Source organism: Oncorhynchus kisutch, linkage group LG16, assembly GCF_002021735.2.
Source record: "Oncorhynchus kisutch isolate 150728-3 linkage group LG16, Okis_V2, whole genome shotgun sequence".
Classification (NCBI taxonomy): domain Eukaryota; kingdom Metazoa; phylum Chordata; class Actinopteri; order Salmoniformes; family Salmonidae; genus Oncorhynchus; species Oncorhynchus kisutch.
This window is the reverse complement of record NC_034189.2, coordinates 18266703-18287794: the sequence shown is the minus strand read 5'-3', so window position 1 is coordinate 18287794 and position 21092 is coordinate 18266703. Positions and strand designations below refer to the sequence as shown.

Sequence of the window (21092 nt, the reverse complement as noted above, 5' to 3'; positions counted from 1 at the left end):
GGATAGAGAGAGAGAGAGAGAGAGAGGGAGAGAGAGAGAGAGAGAGAGAGAGATGGTTAGAGAGAGAGAGAGAGAGAGAGAGAGAGAGGGGAGAGAGAGAGAGAGAGAGAGAGAGAGAGAGAGAGAGAGAGAGAGGGTTAGAGAGAGAGAGAGAGAGGGTTAGAGAGAGAGAGAGAGAGAGAGAGAGGGATAGAGAGAGAGAGAGAGGGATAGAGAGAGAGGGATAGAGAGAGAGAGAGAGAGAGAGAGAGAGATGTAAGAGGTAGAATTAAAGAGTCATAGGTCTGTGATTAGCTTGTCCGTGTTCCCTAAATAACTATAGACCCTTTGATGTCCATGATGGTGTGTGTGTTTGTGTGTGTGTGTGTGTGTGACGCGTGCCACCTGGAGTGAAGCCAGGACTCCGTCTCTCTCCATGGGGGGCCATTTATTTCCTCTAAGCTCACACTGTAAATATTTGCTCTCGAGGAGGAAGCCTCTAGGTGAACATAAATAAAAACTACAAAAGGAGAAGAAGAAAATGAGTCTTGATATACTGAAGAGGACAGGGAATTGCAGAGAAGAGGATGAATGTTGCAATCCTTCTTTGTTTTACTCCTCCTCTTCCTCCTCCTCATCCTCCTCTCCTATCCTCTAACCCCGTGTTAGGTCTCCTGTGTGTAGTACTAGTTATAGACTGTAAATGCGTTCGGGAAAAGCATTTGGTATGAAACCAGAGGATGAGAACCCCTAACACTCCATGAATTATCAGAGACTCTCCAGCTCTTCTCTCCTCACACCCTCACTCTGAGTCGTGTATCAGCCATCTCAAACAGACAAACAACAGCGACAGTGTTCAGAATCTCAGGGTGAAAGAGGAAAGGTTCCAGAGACAGACAGGTGCCTCGAACCATAGAGAGAGAATCGCATCAACTTCCACTGATGTACTCCAGTCTCAGAGAAAGTCAGCGAGTTAGTTGCTTAGAAAGACAAAAGATTGGAGACAGAGCTGCGATCTGTAGAGTGAGAATCACTGGGAGAGAGTGAGCTTCAGTTCACTGATGTACAGATGTAGGATCTTAATTTGATCACTCTTTTGTTGCTGAGGATTAATGCACAGCAGGAAATGCAATCGTGTAGTGTATTTTAGTTTTTAAAAGGCTTCTAAAGTTTGTCATTTCCACTTTGAAATGTCAGACTTGATTTGCCCTTACGAAAATGGTATCATCCCCTACAAAAATGTCCATTCATTAAAATCCACATAATAATTCACATTTGTTGTTGCTGCAGGATTATTTTCCTGCTACAGCAAATTTGCTTGGCAGGAAAATAAGTTCGTACATCTGTAGACGAGTCCTGAGCCAGACATACAGTGACGGAAATGCTAAACCTTTCCACCGTAAAAAGACAGGTTCTGGCAAACATCAATAGCATTGACTTGTAAATGACCTGCTTTGCATTCATTTGAGCCAACCTAAACCAAATATTTCCTTCTTGACTAATACATTTGTCTTTCATAGCTTATCTGAACCCAGGTCAGTTTTGATGTTAGCAGAATCAGACATGCCCCTTCTCTGTTTTGACTTCCAGGAAAAATCCACTCATAAACTACATTTCTTTTTTACTGCACTGTTAATACAGTCCCAAAAGGTTTTGGTGAAGTTTTCAAGATATTTGAGTTTTTTTCCTTTAAGTATATAGTCACATATATGTCCTAGTACGACCCATTCATACACAAACACTAACAACCTGGAGCAACATGATACAGACCATGCCTTAGGAAGCAATACAATACACGTGTTTACATTGTCAGACAACATGCAGCATATATACACACACACTTTTCCAGCTGTGTATGTATGTACACAGTGCATTCAGAAAGTATTCATACACCTTGACTTATTCCACATGTTGTTGTGTTACAGCCTGAATACCCCCCCACCCAAAAAAAACTCTCTCACACATCGACACACAATACCCCATAATGACAAAATCAAAACATGTTTTTAGAAATGTTTGCAAATATACTGAAAATGACCCAGTCGGTACATGTTAGAATCACCTTTGGCAGCGATTACAGCTGTGAGCCTTTCTGGGTAAGTCTCTAGCTTTGCACACCTGGATTGTACAATGTTTGCACATAATTCTTTAAAAAATTCTTCAAGCTCTGTCACGTAGGTTATTGATCATAGATTTACATAGATTTTCAAGCCAATTTAAGTCAAAACTGTAACTAGGCCACTCAGGAACATTCAATGTCATCTTGGTAAGCAACTCCAGTGTATATTTGGCCTTGTATTTTTGGTTGGTGTTCTGCCGAAAGGTACATTTGTCTCCCAGTGTCTGTTAGAAACCAGACTGAACCAGGTTTTTCTCTAGGATTTTGCCTGCGCTTAGCTCTATTCCATTTATTTGTATCCTAAAAAAAACTCTAGTCCTTGTCAATGACAAGCATACCCATAACATGATGCAGCCACCACCATATTGGAAATATGATATGAAATATGAAGTGAGGTACTGTGTTGGATTTGCCCCCAAACATCTTTGACACATTTTTTGCAGTTTTACTTTAGTGTCTTAATGCAAACAGGATGCCTGTTTAGGAATATTTTTTATTCTGTACAGGCTTCCTTCTTTGCACTCTGTCACTTAGGTCCTTCTTTGCACTTTGTCATTTAGATTAGTATTGTAGAGTAATTACAATGTTGTTGATCTATCCTCAGTTTTTTCCTATTACAGCCATTAAACTCTGTAACTGATTTAATGTCACCATTGGTCTCATGGGGAAATCCCTGAGCTGTTTCTTTCCTTTCCAGCAAACGAGTTAGGAAGGATGCCTGTATCTTTGTAGTGACTCCCTGTTTTGATGCACCATTCAAAGTGTAATGAATAACTTCACCATCCTCAAAGGGATAGAGACTGTCTGTTTTTAATTTTATTTACCCATCTACCAATAGGCTACCTTCTTTACGAGGCATTGGTTGTGTCTTTGTTTGAAATTCACTGCTGGACTGAGGGACCTTACAGATAATTGTATGTGTGGGGTACAGAGATGAGGTAGTCATTCAAAAATCATGTTAAACACTGTTATTGCACACCGAGTGAGTCCATGAAACTTATTTAGGCTTGCCAGAACAAAGGAGTTGAATACGTATTGACTCAAGACATTTCATTTTTAATTCACTTGTAAAATATTCTAAAAACTTACTTCTACTTTGACATTATGGGGTCTTGTGTGTTGGCCAGGGACATTTAATCCATTTTAAATTCAGTCTGTAACACAACAACATGTGGAAAAGCCACGGAGTGTGAATACTTTCTGATGGCACTGTGTGTGTGTATGCATGTGTGTGTTTGTGTGTGTCTGCTAAGGTTATGTGAGCGTATCCATGAATAATCTCTTCCTAAATAGGAGGTCCCCCCCCTTCCCAACAACGAAGGGCAATGTGCCCACAGAAAAAAAACACAGACTTTTAGTCCAAAATTAAAGCTGAGGAGTTGCTCAACAAATGTTGGAGCGCCGGTCCAAAACACTTATTTTGGCAGTGGTGACCATCTCAGCGAATGCCTGAGAATCTCTGAGGATATGAAGAGGTCGTACGGTCAAGAGGGGGTCTCCTAATTTATAAAATTGATAGGCTGGAGGATTTAAGGTTTAGATTTGTGGATTCTCCGTTGTTGTTGATCGTTGAGGAGAATCCTCGGCTGTATCCCAATATTGCGCTACTTTCGGCCTGGGTGTCACGTTGTATAAATGATTGGAGACAGGCGCAGGAACTCGTAATAGGGGGGTTTAATATTCCACCCAAAATATACAACATGCCATGAAAAGGCACGGGGACGAAGCCCAAAACAAACACTTATACAAAAACACAGGGATGTAACCCAAACAAAAGAGCGAAGTAAAACCTCTAATAAATACACGGGACGAGACCCGTAATAACAAGATCATAATAAACGCAGCACGAAAGCCAAAATAACAACGCACAGGTACTCACAGACGCACAGGTACTCACAGACCAACGGACATGGGAACAATAACCGACCAAGACAATGGTGAACAGAGGGCACATATATACAATTACTAATCAGGGGAATGGGAATCTGGTGTGCGTAATGGGGTAATCCGTGATGCTGGGCCCATAGTGCTCTAATCAAACGTAGTGCACTAGGGAATAGGGTGCCATTTGGAACAAAGCCCTTGCTCCAGTGCCGTGGCTCTGTTGTAGTAGAGGGTGCCAGTGCTCAGTCAATGGACAGACGGACTGAAACAGGACCAGACTGGCCTGGCGCTATCAGAGAGACAGATGGACGGATGCACAGAGCGCATTGGCTGAGTTATCTGAATGAGATCTGTGGAGAGAGAGACCGAATGTCAGTGTTAGAATAGAGATATGGAATATGGGATCCTTGTTAGAATCGAATGAGTAGTACATCTGATTCACAGCCCTGTCCACTGAATATCACCTATCACCATCAGGACCACCAGCATGCACCTCTATAAAAGATATATAGATGTAGAAGGTTTAATTGATGCCTTTGAGAGAGGGGGACTGTGATGTAGTACAGGGACATTGTGAAAAGCCTGTAAAACAAACATAGCTGTTGTCGTAAAATTGCAGCCGTGAAACTGCCAAAGCCTCACTGCATCATTAACAGTCCCCCATCTATCCCTCATTCCTCCTTGTCTTCCCTTCTCTTCCCTTCTCTTCCACCCCATCCCACCACCCTCAACCATAAAAAGAGGAGTGCGTTTACAGGGTGGTAAAAGGAGCCATTACACACACTAGAACCCCCCCCCCCCCTGTTGAATGTGCTCTAATTCCTCTTCCTGGGGGCCCAGGTACAATGGCAGGTCACGCATCAAGGAGGCGAAGACAGCACCAGGCATGCTACACAAACATGATGTCTATAAACATGCTAAACACACATACAATGTCTAATAACATGCTACACACACAACGTCTATTAGCATGCTACACACACAACTTCTATAAACATGCTACACACACAACATCTATAAACATGCTACACACACAATGTCTATTAACATGCTACACACGCAACATCAATAAACATGCTACACACACAACGTCTGTAAACATGCTACACACACAACGACTATAATCATGCTACACACACCACGTCTATAAACATGCTACACACACGATGTCTATTAACATGCTACACTCACAAACAGCATCTATAAACATGCTACACACAATGTCTGTTAACATGAGATACACACACGCAACATCTATAAACATGCTACACACACAAGGTCTATTAACATGCTACACACACATCGTCTATAAACACGCTACACACCAACAATGTCTATTAACATGATACACACACAATGTCTATAAACATGCTACCCCCAGGATGTCTATTAACATGATACACAAACACAGAAAGTCTATAAACATGCTACACACAACGTCTATAAACATGCTACACACACAATGTCTATTAACATGCTACACACACAGCGTCTATAAACATGCTACACACACAAGGTCTATTAACATGCTACACACACAGCGTCTATAAACATGCTACACACCAACAACGTATATTAACATGATACACACAAAATGTCTATAAACATGCTACACACACACAGTGTCTATAAACATGCTACACTCACAAGGTCTATTAACATGCTACACACGGAATGTCTATAAACATGCTACACACAGAATGTCTATAAACATGCTACACACGCAATGTCTATAAACATGCTACGCACACAATGTCTATTAACATGCTACACACACAACTTCTATAAACATGCTACACACACAATGTCTGCAAACATGTTACACACACAACATCTATTAACATGCTACACACATGCAACATCTATAAACATGCTACACACACAATGTCTATTAACATGCTACACACACAACATTTATAAACATGCTACACACACAGCATCTATAAACATGCTACACACACAATGTCTATAAACATGCTACACACCCAACGTCTATAAACATGCTACACACACAATGTCTATTAACATGCTACACACCCAACGTCTATTAACATGCTACACACACAACGTCTATAAACATGCTACACATACACAACGTCTATAAACATGCTACACAACATCTATAAACATGCTACACACACAACGTCTATAAACATGCTACACACACAACGTCTATAAACATGCTACACACACAATGTCTATAAACATGCTACACACACAATGTCTATAAACATGCTACATACACCATCTATAAACATGCTACACACACAATGTCTATAAACATGCTAGACACACATGGTCACACACATGCACACACACAAACTTCTGCTCACTGCAGACTCAAGCCTGACACGTGGCAGTGTAATGCCCTGTTTGACTTTTAATTCACCCAATTTTTATTTGCCCTCTTTTTGTCCGTGGGCCTCTCGGGCTCTATCCCTCTTTCTCCTTCTCTGACTCCCTTCCTCTGATTCTCTCGCTCCTCTCTTTCTCTCTCTCTTTTTTTCTCTCTCTCTCTCTCTCAATTCAATTCAATTCAATTCAATTCAATTGACTTTATTGACATGGCAAGTTCATTATTACTTACATAAAATATATATTTATATATAAACTATCTCTATATAAATAAATGGTGGGACCAGCAGCAATAATAATAGTAGTAGTGGACATGGGATTACCATTAACAACAACTACAACAACAATATTAATGAGAACAACAATACATTAAAGCAATGGTAGTGGACCAGTGTCAACATGACTGAGAAGACACATGACCTGGTAGTAGATCAGTCTCAACCTGACTCTCTCTCTCTCTCTCTCGCACACTCTCTCTCACTCTCTCATCCTATTCTTACTTCTCCTTTCACCCTGACCCCTATTTCTCTTGTTTTGTGTACTCTCTCTCTCTCCTCTCCCTGCGTCCAGACCCCATCTCTCAGTAGGTGTTGTGTTAGTGTTAGGGTGTCAGGGTGTTCTGTGGTCTGTCCAGTGTTAGCTTCTCCAGGGAGAGGTGGTGAAGAGGGTCACACACTTCATCTGAGGCCCAGGGGCAGGGGTCATCATGGGGGGAGGATTCAGGAAGTTAGCATCTGCACTCTGGAACAAGGACCTCTCTCCCTCTGTCTCTCACTCTCATCTCCTTTCATCTCTTTCTCTTGTTTTTTTTGTTTCTCTCTTTCTCACTCTCTATCGCTCTCTCTCTCTCAATCTCATACACTCTGTGTGTAATCTCTCCCTCTTTCTCTCTCTGTTGGTCTATCCTTCTTTTTATCTATCATTCCGTCTTAATCTCTCTCTCTCTCTCTCTCTCTCTCTCTCTCTCTCACTCTCTTCCCCCATCATGTCTTTTCTGGGTCCCCTATCAGTCAAATCCAGGGCCCATATGAGTGAACACAGCTCCTCTGCCTGAACACAGAGCCAACCCCCCCCCCCCCCCCCCCCCCATGAACCCCCCTGTCCATTCTTGACACCCCGGCCTGTCTACACCCCTACTCTTAAAACAGGAATGTTCCACAAGGGAGGAAGCGTGTGAGTGTGTGTGCGCATTAATCCTTGCATGTGCTACTGTGTGTATGCATGTTACTGTGTGTGTGTGTGTGTGTGTGTGTGTGTGTGTGTGTGTGTGTGTGTGTGTGTGTGTGTGTGTGTGTGTGTGTGTGTGTGTGTGTGTGTGTATGTGTGTGTGTGTGTGTGTTTTGTGTGTGTGTGTGTTGCATATGTAATGTGTTGTACCAGAGGGATTGGCCGATGTATAGTGTCCTTTTAGTGTCCATGTTCTCTAGTCAGTTAGCACCTCCTGTTGTTTAGGTTGTGTGTGTGTGTGTGTGTGTGTGTGTGTGTGTGTGTGTGTGTGTGTGTGTGTGTGTGTGTGTGTGTGTGTGTGTGTGTGTGTGTGTGTGGTTGGGCGTGGGTGGGCGTGTGTGTGTGTGGGGGTGGGTGTGTGTGTGTTGACCTGATAGCCAGCGAGGTGAAACAGCAGACGTGCATAAACATTCTTGAGTAAGGGGAAGCTGGTTCGATGTTGATGATGTGTTTTCCTGTGTGTCAAATGCACCAGATATTGTTGTTGTTGGCAAAGGGAGGGGCTCGTTTTGGAAGGGGGCTGCTCATTTGATGGCACATGGAGCAGGCCTTTGCCGAGAAGCTGCTTAAATACCAGCCCCTCGTAGCACTGGGACAGCCTCGGGTGGTGGTACCAGCTGGTGGTGCTGATTTTTGGCAGTCTCGGCCACATACACAGGCTTGCAGTGCGTGGCCTCCAGATTGCGGGCCTGACAAAAACTAGGGCAAAGCAATTGGCTAGTTACTGCTCTGTTTCAGCTGTCGTGGGCAGTTTAGCTGTTTGGAGAAGTGCTTTCTGTATCCTTCAGTGCCCTGCACAGAGGGACCATTGAAATGTTAGGATCCTTTTTTTGTCAATTTGATTAGTGGATTCAAATAAAGTATTTAAAATGTGTGTGTGTGTGTGTGTGTTTGTGTGTGTGTGTGCTTTCTAATTCCCCCAAGTCATCCTTCAGATCACGTAACTAAGAAGTATAAAAACATTCTTAGCCAACATACTAATGAGGATTATAATGAATATGAACAGGGGCTACAGTAAGGGCAGTCATTCTTAGCCAACATACTAATGAGGTTTATAATGAATATGAACAGGGGCTACAGGAAGGGCAGTTATTCTTAGCCAACATACTAATGAGGTTTATAATGAATATGAACAGGGCTACAGTAAGGGCAGTTATTCTTAGCCAACATACTAATGAGGTTTATAATGAATATGAACAGGGGCTACAGTAAGGGCAGTCATTCTTAGCCAACATACTAATGAGGTTTATAATGAATATGAACAGGGGCTACAGTAAGGGCAGTCATTCTTAGCCAACATACTAATGAGGTTTATAATGAATATGAACAGGGGCTACAGTAAGGGCAGTTATTCTTAGCCAACATACTAATGAGGTTTATAATGAATATGAACAGGGGCTACAGTAAGGGCAGTCATTCTTAGCCAACATACTAATGAGGTTTATAATGAATATGAACAGGGGCTACAGTAAGGGCAGTCATTCTTAGCCAACATACTAATGAGGTTTACAATGAATATGAACAGGGGCTACAGTAAGGGCAGTCATTCTTAGCCAACATACTAATGAGGTTTATAATGAATATGAACAGGGGCTACAGTAAGGGCAGTCATTCTTAGCCAACATACTAATGAGGTTTATAATGAATATGAACGGGGGCTACAGTAAGGGCAGTCATTCTTAGCCAACATACTAATGAGGTTTATAATGAATATGAACAGGGGCTACAGTAAGGGCAGTCATTCTTAGCCAACATACTAATGAGGTTTATAATGAATATGAACGGGGGCTACAGTAAGGGCAGTCATTCTTAGCCAACATACTAATTAGGTTTATAATGAATATGAACAGGGGCTACAGTAAGGGCAGTCATTCTTAGCCAACATACTAATGAGGTTTATAATGAATATGAACGGGGGCTACAGTAAGGGCAGTCATTCTTAGCCAACATACTAATGAGGTTTATAATGAATATGAACAGGGGCTACAGTAAGGGCAGTCATTCTTAGCCAACATACTAATGAGGTTTATAATGAATATGAACAGGGGCTGCAGTAAGGGCAGTTTTGAGTGTAATCCTTTCTGTTGATTTCGTCATCATTTTATTCTCATATTTCTCAGCACAGATTGTCCTTTAAAGTCAAACTGACCCATTGTGTAACTCATTATCTTGGAACAACCTGTGTTTTTGGCTTTTGTTTTGTGGTTGCCTTGCTTTGCTTTGCTCTCACATTGGACTAACTTGGTGTCTTGGAAACAGGAAACATCGGCTGTCTCTCAAATGGCACCCTATTCCCTATAGAGTGCACTACTTTTAATCAGAGGCTCTATATTTGTATTCTGTATAGGCAATAGGGTGCTATTTGGGACACGCCCGTAATGTGCAAGACAGGATAGTTCAGGCTGGCCTTGAAAATCCAGCAGAGGTAAGTAACAATTTGGGTAAACTCAGATTGCTATGGGAATGTAATGCAGTAAGCAGCTAAACAGCTAAACAAGGACTGAAAGACAGATGTTGGACGACAGTTCCTATCCAGTCAGAACGGTCCAGAGAGAGATCCGAAAGAGGTTTTTTTCCATGAGTCTCCCCTCCTAGATGCTCTGTTCCTGGCCAGATGGGCAGAGGTATTCTCCCTCCTCCTAAGACATACCAGTAGTTCTCTATGGCTCTAAATCTAAGCCCTTGGTTTCGCAATGTCTACAATGCTAACATATGGATTTTTTTCAAGATAGTCATATCTTGGATCTTTTAGCTATTTGATTTTGAACTTTAGGACTCCTGTAGGTATAAAAATATACATATACATTTATGACCAAACGTATGTGGACACCTGCTCGTCGAACATCTCATTCCAAAATCATGGGCAATAATATGGAGTTGGTCTCCCCTTTGCTGTTATAACAGCCTCCATTATTCTGGAAAGGCTTTCCACTAGATGTTGGAACATTGCAGCGGGGACCTGCTTCCTTACATTCAGACACAAGAGCATTAGTGAGGTCTGGCTCGCAGTAGGTGTTCCAATTCGTCCCAAAGTTGTTTGATGGGGTTGAGGTCAGGGCTCTGCGTAGGCCAGTCAAGTTCTTTCACACTGATCTCTACAAACTATTTATGTATGGACCTCGCTTTGTGCATAGGGGCATTGTCATGCTGAAATAGGAAAGGGGCCTAGCACGAACCATGAAACTAAGGGGCCTATCCCGAACCATGAAAAACAGCCCCAGAGAAGTATTCCTCCTCCACCAAACTTTACAGTGGACACTATGCATTTGTGCAGGTAGTGTTCTCCGGGCATTTGCCAAACCCAGATTCGTCCATCGGACTACCAGATGGTGAAGTGTGATTCATCACTCCAGAGAAAGCGTTTCTACTGCTCCAGAGTCCAATGGCGGCGAGCTTTACACCACTCCAGCCGATGCCTTGCATTGTGCCTGGTGATCTTAGGCTTATTTGCGGCTGCTCGGCCATGGAAACCCATTTCATGAAGCTCCCGACTAACAGTTCTTGTGCTGACGTTGCTTCCAGAGGCAGTTTGGAACTCGGTAGTGAGTGTTGCAACTGAGGACAGACAATTTTTACATGCTACCTGCTTCAACACTCAGAGGTCCCATTCTGTGAGCTTGTGTGGCCTACCAGTCGTTGTTGCTCCTAGACATTTCCAATTCACAATAACAGATCTTACAGTTGACTGGGGCAGCTCTAGCAGGGCAGAAATTTGACGAACTGACTTGTTGGAAAGGTGACATCCTATGACGGTACCATGTTGAAAGTCACTAGCTCTTCAGTAAGGCAATTTTATTGATAATGTTTGTCTATGGAGATTGCATTGCTGTGTGCTTGATTTTATACACCTGTCAGCAACGGGTGTGGCTGAAATAACCAAATCCACTAATTTGAAGGGGTGTCCATATACTTTTGTATATATTGTATATATTTTGGGGGGGATAAAATATTGAATTTGGCCTTTACTGTTTACTGAAATGCATTGAATAACACATTCAATAAATTGCAAAACATAACTTTTTTTTTTTCAAGAGGAATAAGGTTTTGAAGTGTTTTTCCTATATCTTGGAGATATAAGAAAACTCATGGATTTGCAAGTTTTTTTTTTGCATATTTAATCACTTTGTTTATGGCACTTTTTACACCTTATTAACTTTTGTGCCATTCTTACAGGGTTACCTTCCCCTGCGCTTGTGTAGGTCATAGAGCAAAACAAGTGAGTGAGTGTTTACCTGTCGATGTTGGTGACTTATTAGTTTGTACCTCAAGCGGTTCGGTCTGGACAGTCGGTTTTGTGAGAACACATTTTCGAAATTAGGACTTGGGTGTCGGAAAGTTCAGACGACTGCTTGTGGATGTTGTAGAGCAAAACATATGACACTGTTGTGTTTGTGAGAGACGCTAGCTTAAACTGTTCAGGTTTTACTTACCTAACGTAGCAGGCGTAAAAGAAACACCTGAAACTAGATCCTCTACATACTGGTCTTGACGAGAATAAAAAAATGTTGGGGGAGGTTCTCTTCTGCACTGTTCAACCAATCCAGTAAATGTGGAGTAGTGCAACACTAACTCAAAAAAGTTCTGGGACACTGTAAAGTCCATGGAGAATAAGAACACCTCCTCGCAGCTGCCCACTGCACTGAAGATAGGAAACACTGTCACCACTGATAAATCCACCATAATTGAGAATTTCAATAAGCATTTTTCTACGGCTGGCCATGCTTTCCACCTGGCTACTTCTACCCCGGACAACAGCACTGCACCCCCAACAGCAACTCGCCCAAGCCTTCCCCATTTCTCCTTCTCCCAAATCCATTCAGCTGATGTTCTGAAAGAGCTGCAAAATCTGGACCCCTACAAATCAGCCGGGCTAGACAATCTGGACCCTTTCTTTCTAAAATTATCTGCCGAAATTGTTGGCACCCCTATTACTAGCCTGTTCAACCTCTCTTTCGTGTCGTCTGAGATTCCAAAAGATTGGAAAGCAGCTGCGGTCATCCCCCTCTTCAAACGGGGGGACACTCTTGACCCAAACTGCTACAGACCTATATCTATCCTACCGTGCCTTTCTAAGGTCTTCGAAAGCCAAGTCAACAAACAGATTACCGACCATTTCGAATCTCACCATACCTTCTCTGCTATGCAATCTGGTTTCAGAGCTGGTCATGTGTGCACCTCAGCCACGCTCAAGGTCCTAAACGATATCTTAACCGCCATCGATAAGAAACATTACTGTGCAGCCGTATTCATTGATCTGGCCAAGGCTTTCGACTCTGTCAATCACCACATCCTCATCGGCAGACTCGACAGCCTTGGTTTCTCAAATTATTGCCTCGCCTGGTTCACCAACTACTTCTCTGATAGAGTTCAGTGTGTCAAATCGGAGGGTCTGCTGTCCGGACCTCTGGCAGTCTCTATGGGGGTGCCACAGGGTTAAATTCTTTGACCGACTCTTTTCTCTGTATACATCAATGAGGTCGCTCTTGCTGCTGGTGAGTCCCTGATCCACCTCTACGCAGACGACACCATTCTGTATACTTCCGGCCCTTCTTTGGACACTGTGTTAACAACCCTCCAGGCAAGCTTCAATGCCATACAACTCTCCTTCCGTGGCCTCCAATTGCTCTTAAATACAAGTACAACTAAATGCATGCTCTTCAACCGATCGCTACCTGCACCTACACGCCTGTCCAACATCACTACTCTGGACGGCTCTGAGAATACGTGGACAACTACAAATACTTAGGTGTCTGGTTAGACTGTAACCTCTCCTTCCAGACCCATATCAAACATCTCCAATCCAAAGTTAAATCTAGATTTGGCTTCCTATTTCGCAACAAAGCATCCTTCACTCATGCTGCCAAACATACCCTTGTAAAACTGACCATCCTACCAATCCTCGACTTTGGCGATGTCATTTACAAAATAGCCTCCAATACCCTACTCAACAAATTGGATGCAGTCTATCACAGTGCAATCCGTTTTATCACCAAAGCCCCATATACTACCCACCATTGCGACCTGTACGCTCTCGTTGGCTGGCCCTCGTTTCATACTCGTCGCCAAACCCACTGGCTCCATGTCATCTACAAGACCCTGCTAGGTAAAGTCCCCCGATATCTCAGCTCGCTGGTCACCATAGCATCTCCCACCTGTAGCACACGCTCCAGCAGGTATATCTCTCTAGTCACCCCCAAAACCAATTCTTTCTTTGGCCGCCTCTCCTTCCAGTTCTCTGCTGCCAATGACTGGAACGAACTACAAAAATCTCTGAAACTGGAAACACTTATCTCCTTCACTAGCTTTAAGCACCAACTGTCAGAGCAGCTCACAGATTACTGCACCTGTACATAGCCCACCTATAATTTAGCCCAAACAACTACCTCTTTCCCAACTGTATTTAATTTGAATTTATTTATTTATTTTGCTCCTTTGCACCCCATGATTTTTATTTCTACTTTGCACATTCTTCCATTGCAAAACGACTGTTTTACTTGCTATATTGTATTTACTTTGCCACCATGGCCTTTTTTGCCTTTACCTCCCTTCTCACCTAATTTGCTCACATTGTATATAGACTTGTTTATACTGTATTATTGACTGTATGTTTGTTTTACTCCATGTGTAACTCTGTGTCGTTGTATCTGTCGAACTGCTTTGCTTTATCTTGGCCAGGTCGCAATTGTAAATGAGAACTTGTTCTCAACTTGCCTACCTGGTTAAATAAAGGTAAAATATATATATTTTTTTAAATGGAGTGTCACCTTGTTAACGTTCAAAAGAGGAAGTTGCATCATAGGCTCTCTTTCCATTTCCCCTGAAAACCAGGACATCCGGTTGTTAGGGACTTGGCAGATGCTAGGGTTTTACAGACGATTTTGTGACAATTTTCTTGTCCGGATCCTCTCATGTGTAGAAAACACCACTTTCAACAAGCTCCAGGAATAGGTGCAAACTTTATATTGGCGGAAAGAGGGGATTGAGCTGCAGCCAATGCAGAAACAGTAAGTCTCTAGCATAAACACATAGGGAGCTATTCAATATAAAAATGATGTCATGCTAGAGTCATTATCTTTAGCTACAGCCTCAGAATTTCACAAGGCCTTTGTTTGATTTTGGAGTGGTGGGCGTGTGTGCTGTTGTCAATGCAACCTGTCACGAAAGGTCACAGGTGTCACTGTTGATGACTGAGAAAATAACTGAGGGGCCAGTGATGGGGGCTTGAAGTGTCTGTGTGTGTGTAGGTGTGGTCCTTTTGTGTCTTCACTAGGATCACTGCATTGACCTATGACCTACTGTATGATCCTAGTGTCATGAGGTTGGCCTGGGAGGTAGGTTTATGACAGTCATAAATACCTCTTCCCCCCTTTTTCCTCTCTCTACCCTACTGAGGTTACATTTGCAAAACCCTTGGTTAACATAGAGATTCTGGGAACATCAGAAGGTGGGGGGGAAATTAACTATATTCTGGTAATCCGACCAATTGAACATATGCGGTGGTACTTAATGAATATGATGTCAGTTTGGTTGTCATCTGAGACATTCTCATCAATGATAAGATGACATAAACTCTACAGTGGAATGTCTACACATCAGAGTTATCGGATTCACATGGAATTGTTGTTCAATTTAAATGTTTGAATATGAAATGATTTGTGATGGGATGAAATGTGATTTTAGCTTCTAAAATGTGAGATTTGGGTTTTCATAAGTTTTCAATCAGTGGTCCGCCCCTGTGAAGGAACATGGGCTATAAAACTTTTCAAACACGCCCTCCTCTCCCTTCCTGTATAAGCCCTTGACGACAATATAACCTCCTGTTCCGAGGATGTTAGGACGACGGTCCAATGTCAAAATGGTTCAGATAATAACTACAGACCGAAGCCAACATCAGCGTGAGCTTTGGTTGCGAATGGTATGAACTTTGAACTCTTATTCACTACAAAAGTGATACCTCCTAGCCGTTGAGTTAGCAACCGCAGGTGCAAATGCAGGTTAGAATGGAACAGACAGAGTATCCCGTCTACCACACAACGACATTACTACAACGTATCCAATTTAACAGCAGAGACATTCTTCAAAGGACTCGGTTGGGCAACACGGCCTTCCATCTACCACCAACCTACCGAAGCGGAGCTCAGAGTAAATATTTATTGCATTTTCCTTTTCCAAATGGCCGGTAATTTAGAATGTATAAGATACTGTATTTACGATAGCACAGCTTCGCCCTTTGTTCCTCAGTCTTCCCGCTCTTTCACTCAAACCCAGCCCCTTTTCTTTTGTGTAACCAGCTGTCATATCTGTTCCTCCCTCTAGGGACATTTTCCTTTATGACGTAATTTGTAATCAAGTTATGATTTAATTATCTGTATGTGTATTTCTGTGTGATTAGTTATGTATTTAGTAAATAAATAATTAAACCCAATTTTGTATTGCTGATTCAAATTTTTAGCCAGGGTTCGTGCAGATAACCAAGAATTTACAACGTTCAGATGAGACTGAATTAAGATGACGATTAATATTGACTGCTATTGATGTAAAATATTACTAGGTCTTTAAGAGTTAATTCGGAAGATAGCAGCTCTATAAATATTATTTTGTGGTGCCCGACTCTCTACATGATTAGCTCAATCAGGTAATATTAATTACGAAGAAATTATTTCATAGAATAGCATGTCATATCACTTAATCCGGCATAGCCAAAGACACAACACTAGGAAGTAGTGCTGTATACTTAGCTTGTCCACTGTATCAGTTGACTTTCCATTTGGTATGAACTATTCTGCCGATCTAGAGACAATATGTCACATTGAGGTGTGTACAATATGTTGTTAATTTAAGCCAGTTTGCTACAGCAGGAAAACAAATCCTGCAGCAATAGAAAATGTTAGAGAAAATCAAGTATCAAGTTCTCAAGTGAAAATACAATTTTCTTTTAAGCCTTTTTAAACCTTGAATACACTACAAGTTTGTGTTTCCTGCCGTGCAGAAAAAAGTGTGATCAAATTAAGATCCTACATCTGTACAGTGCCTTGTTCTTTGTGAATGTACACTTGACTGTTTCCCCTCTGGTTGGCTGCACATTTGCAGCGGCAGATTGAGGTCTTAAACGTGAAGTCATGTTAAGAATTGAAAGTGTCCTTGCATGTGAATGTTTTTTTAAAATCTTTGTTAAAAACACAGGGATTTAAAACCAATCCAACGGAATCACAACAAGAGCCCTTGGTCTTGCCACAAGTGGTGTGGCTGCGGTCCAGAGTTGGAGCGTTCAGATTTATGTTTGACTTGTTCTGTCTCAATTGTTAGTCTTGTGTTACAGGCAAATAAGGTATTTCAGTTTTTTATATACATATGAGAAAAAAATATGTAAAAACCTGTTTTCACTTTGTTGTTATGGGGCATTGTGTGTAGATTGATGAGGGGAAACAATAATTTAATCAATTTTAGAACAAGGCTATAGTGTAACACAATGTGGAGAAAGGGGAAGGGGTCTGAATACTTTCCGAATGCATTATATCAGGAAACACAAAACCCCCATTTTTTAAAGAAAGACCACAGGGTTTGCGCCTGTGCAACAGTAGATATTAAGTTAAACATATGTTTGTATTGTACATTTGATCAAGACTTAAAGATAACTAAGGATATTTTCAGACATCCAACTGAATAGCAATGACTTGTACATTTCCCAGTTGCTCCCCACATGGGAAGATAGAGACACAGACTATAGGAAAACGCTGGTGGCCTTTTCGCTAAGGGGGGAATTTGTTAGACTCAGCAAATCTGTCACTTATTGGGGACTGAGATGCGGAGATGTGCTGGGTATTCTTCTGGATTCACTTTCAGGGTTTCCGTTTGTCTGTTTGAGAACCCACAAATGGATTACAGGCTCCCCATGGTCTCCAGAGAAGATTTCTAGACTTCTTTGGCTTCTTGAGTGACTTCTTTGGCTCTTACGGTTAGTTCACGAGCTAGACTAAATGGCTTACTTCATCATTTTATGAGCAAGAAATGATGGCGATGAATCTGTCTGGTACTGTACGTTGTTTAGTTGAAAGTGATGCACATGTTAATCATTACATTCACATTTTTGTCATTTAGCAGACTTACAGGAGCAATTATGGTTAAGTGCCTTGCTCAAGGGTACATCAACAGATTTGGGGGGATTCAAAGCAGCAACCTTTCAGTTGCTGGCCCAACGCTTTTAACTGCTAGGCTATCTGCCGCCCTCCTGCCATCGTCCTGCCATCGTCCTGCCATCGTCCTGCCATCGTCCTGCCATCCTCCTGCAGCCCTCCTGCCATCCTCCTGATATCCTCCTGATATCCTCCTGCCATCCTCCTGCCATCCTTCTGATATCCTCCTGCCGCCCTCCTGACATTCTCCTGCCATCCTCCTCCCATCCTCCTGATATCCTCCTGCCATCCTCCTGCCATCCTCCTGATATCCTCCTGCCATCCTCCTGATATCCTCCTGCCATCCTCCTGCAGCCCTCCTGCCATCCTCCTGATATCCTCCTGCCATCCTCCTGACATCCTCCTGCCATCCTCCTGATATCCTCCTGCCATCCTCCTGCCATCCTCCTGACATTCTCCTGCCATCCTCCTGCCATCCTCCTGATATCCTCCTGCAGCCCTCCTGCCATCCTCCTGCCATCCTCCTGCCATCCTCCTGCCATCCTCCTGATATCCTCCTGATATCCTCCTGCCATCCTCCTGCCGCCCTCCTGCCATCCTCCTGCCATCCTCCTGATATCCTCCTGCCATCCTCCTGCAGCCCTCCTGCCATCCTCCTGACGTCTTAGGCCTACACCATGCCCCTGTATATTTAGAGGATTGATATCTCACACACATTTTCATTGGATTTAGATGTAAAACCTATATTGTCTTTCCTCTTTCTGTAGATATTGTTACCATTCTAACCATGCATAGTAAGAGTTTGAAAGCACACATGTAGGGTTGAAGGCCCGTTGTGCTCCGCTCTGTGAGGTATTTTAACCTGCGCCTGGGCGCACTCTCTCCAATTCACAGATAATCTGGACTGGACCCTTGACGGCCTACTTCCTGACCAAATGGAGGGTATCCATAGGAGTCAATGGACTTGTCACTAAAATATGGAAATCAGTCTGTTTGTGGGTCATTGGGGGCTGAAGCAGATGTGCTTGCTCTTAATTCACTTTCAGGGGTTCCATCAGTCTTTTCCAGTCTCAAATCGACTCTCAGTTGGTCTTCTTGGCTCAGGTCAGTTATTTCTGAGCATATTTCATCTATCACAGTGCGTCTGGTACACCTTTAGGAAATTCACAACGTTTTCTTTCCAACACCGTCTTTCGTTTTGCCGTTTTAAGACGTATTCGTTTACCTTTCTCTTTCCCTTCTCTCATTCTCTCCATCCCTCCTTCTCTCATTCTCTCCATCCCTCCTTCTCTCATTCTCTCCATCCCTCCTTCTCTCATTCTCTCCATCCCTCCTTCTCTCATTCTCTCCATCCCTCCTTCTCTCATTCTCTCCATCCCTCCTCTCATTCTCTCCATCCCTCCTTCTCTCATTCTCTCCATCCCTCCTTCTCTCATTCTCTCCATCCCTCCTTCTCTCATTCTCTCCATCCCTCCTTCTTTCTTTCTCTCTCGCTCCCGGTACACAGTGTGTGTTTCAACGAGAGCCTGGTCTGGCCACTCGGAACTCTCCCCCTGTAGAGAAAACTGACTTCCAGGTTTGTATTCAGAAAGTGTCTCAGAGTAGGTGTGCTGATCTAGGATCAGGTCACCTCTGTCTATTCATTATAATCTGAAAAGCCAAACAGATCCTAGTTCAGCACACATTGAGACACTTTATGGATATGAGATTAGGTCTGTTACTAAACCCTGTGTCTACCTAAACTAGCCGAACAAGTTTCCAGTCCAGGAATGAAAATTAAACTTTAAAACAGTATTTCTACTGTTTCACTACAAGTTAAATATTATTAGTTCATAAATAACTGTGTTTCCTGTCAACTATAAGTGGAGGCTGTAAAAGGGGATCCAGGGGCCTCAAATACATTCAGACATTTACCCTTCAGGTTCTGCTGCTTGGTTATGAGGCTGAAGGTGGATATCATTGAGAATGTATGGGCTACTTAAGTTATCAGATCAAACACACACACACACACACACACACACACACACACACACACACACACACACACACACACACACACACACACACACACACACACACACACACACACACACACACACACACACACACACACACACACACACACACACACACACACACACACACACACACACACAAATCCACATGCAGTACAGTCTACACATAGCTGGTGTGTATTTGATGTGGGTGAGAGGGAGGAGGCTATTCCAGGCTGTGCCAGGCTACTGGTCGAGCGGCGGTTAACGCTGCTTGGCCGACCCTGGTGTGTTTAGGTGGGGAATGAGTGTGTGTTGGCACGGAGCATCCGGATCCAATGCCTGGCCCCTGTCAAGAACTAGGGCATGTAGGAGAGAGAGGGAGAGAGAGAGAGAGAGAGAGAGAGAGAGAGAGAGAGAGAGTTAGAGGCCCCTCTCCAGACTACAGCTTGGCACTAAGACAACACAGAAAATTACCACCTCCAGCTTAGCGTTGGGTAGTAAATTAGATCTAAATACTGATTAGTCAGATCAACACCATGTATCCTCTAGGACACTGCTCTGTGTGTTCAGGTCTCAACAAGCTACCACAGTGTTTTCTGTCCTTCACCCATACAGGGCCTGGAGCTAGATGGTACAGCTCCCTTCACAACTGTGTACTTCTTATATTGCCAACTTCAAATGTTGTCAAAATTCATGCATTGTGGTTTGACAAACAGTTCTGATTGAGTATAGCCTATCCATTATAGTGAGTTTGAGATAGCGATTTTCTGACCTTCCGTACTGTTCGCTAACGGGTCTATAACACAACTGGTCTCTATAACACAACTGGTCTCTATAACACAACTGGTCTCTATAACACGACTGGTCTCTATAACCCGACTGGTCTCTATAACACAACTGGTCTCTATAACACAACTGGTCTCTATAACACAACTGGTCTCTATAACACAATTGGTCTCTATAACACGACTGGTCTCTATAACACAGCTGCTCTATAACACAACTGGTCTCTATAATACAACTGGTCTCTATAACACAACTGGTCTCTATAACACAACTGGTCTCTATAACACAACTGGTCTATAACACAACTGGTCTCTATAACACAACTGGTCTCTATAACACAACTGGTCTCTATAACACAACTGGTCTCTATAACACAACTGGTCTCTATAACACAACTGGTCTATAACACGAGGGATGCATTGAGACAGCCATCTTCTTCTGTGAGGATCATATAGTGCAGGGCTGCCAAATTCCGGTCTTGGAGGGCCAGCCCTGATTTAGTCGATGGAGGAATGTTTGAAAACAAGCTCGGTAGCTCTACAGCCAGACAGCTTCCTGACCCCTAAATTCTTGACCCCTATCGTCCTGACCCCTAGCTTCCTGATCAGTCTC

At 42.9% G+C, this 21092-nt stretch overlaps 1 protein-coding gene across 2 annotated transcripts in view; it reads left to right on the top strand.

Annotated features, from left to right (window-relative positions):
• Positions 1–21092, top strand: part of LOC109906225 (sushi, von Willebrand factor type A, EGF and pentraxin domain-containing protein 1) — a 155671-nt gene that overhangs the window by 44177 nt on the left and 90402 nt on the right. The window lies entirely within an intron of this gene.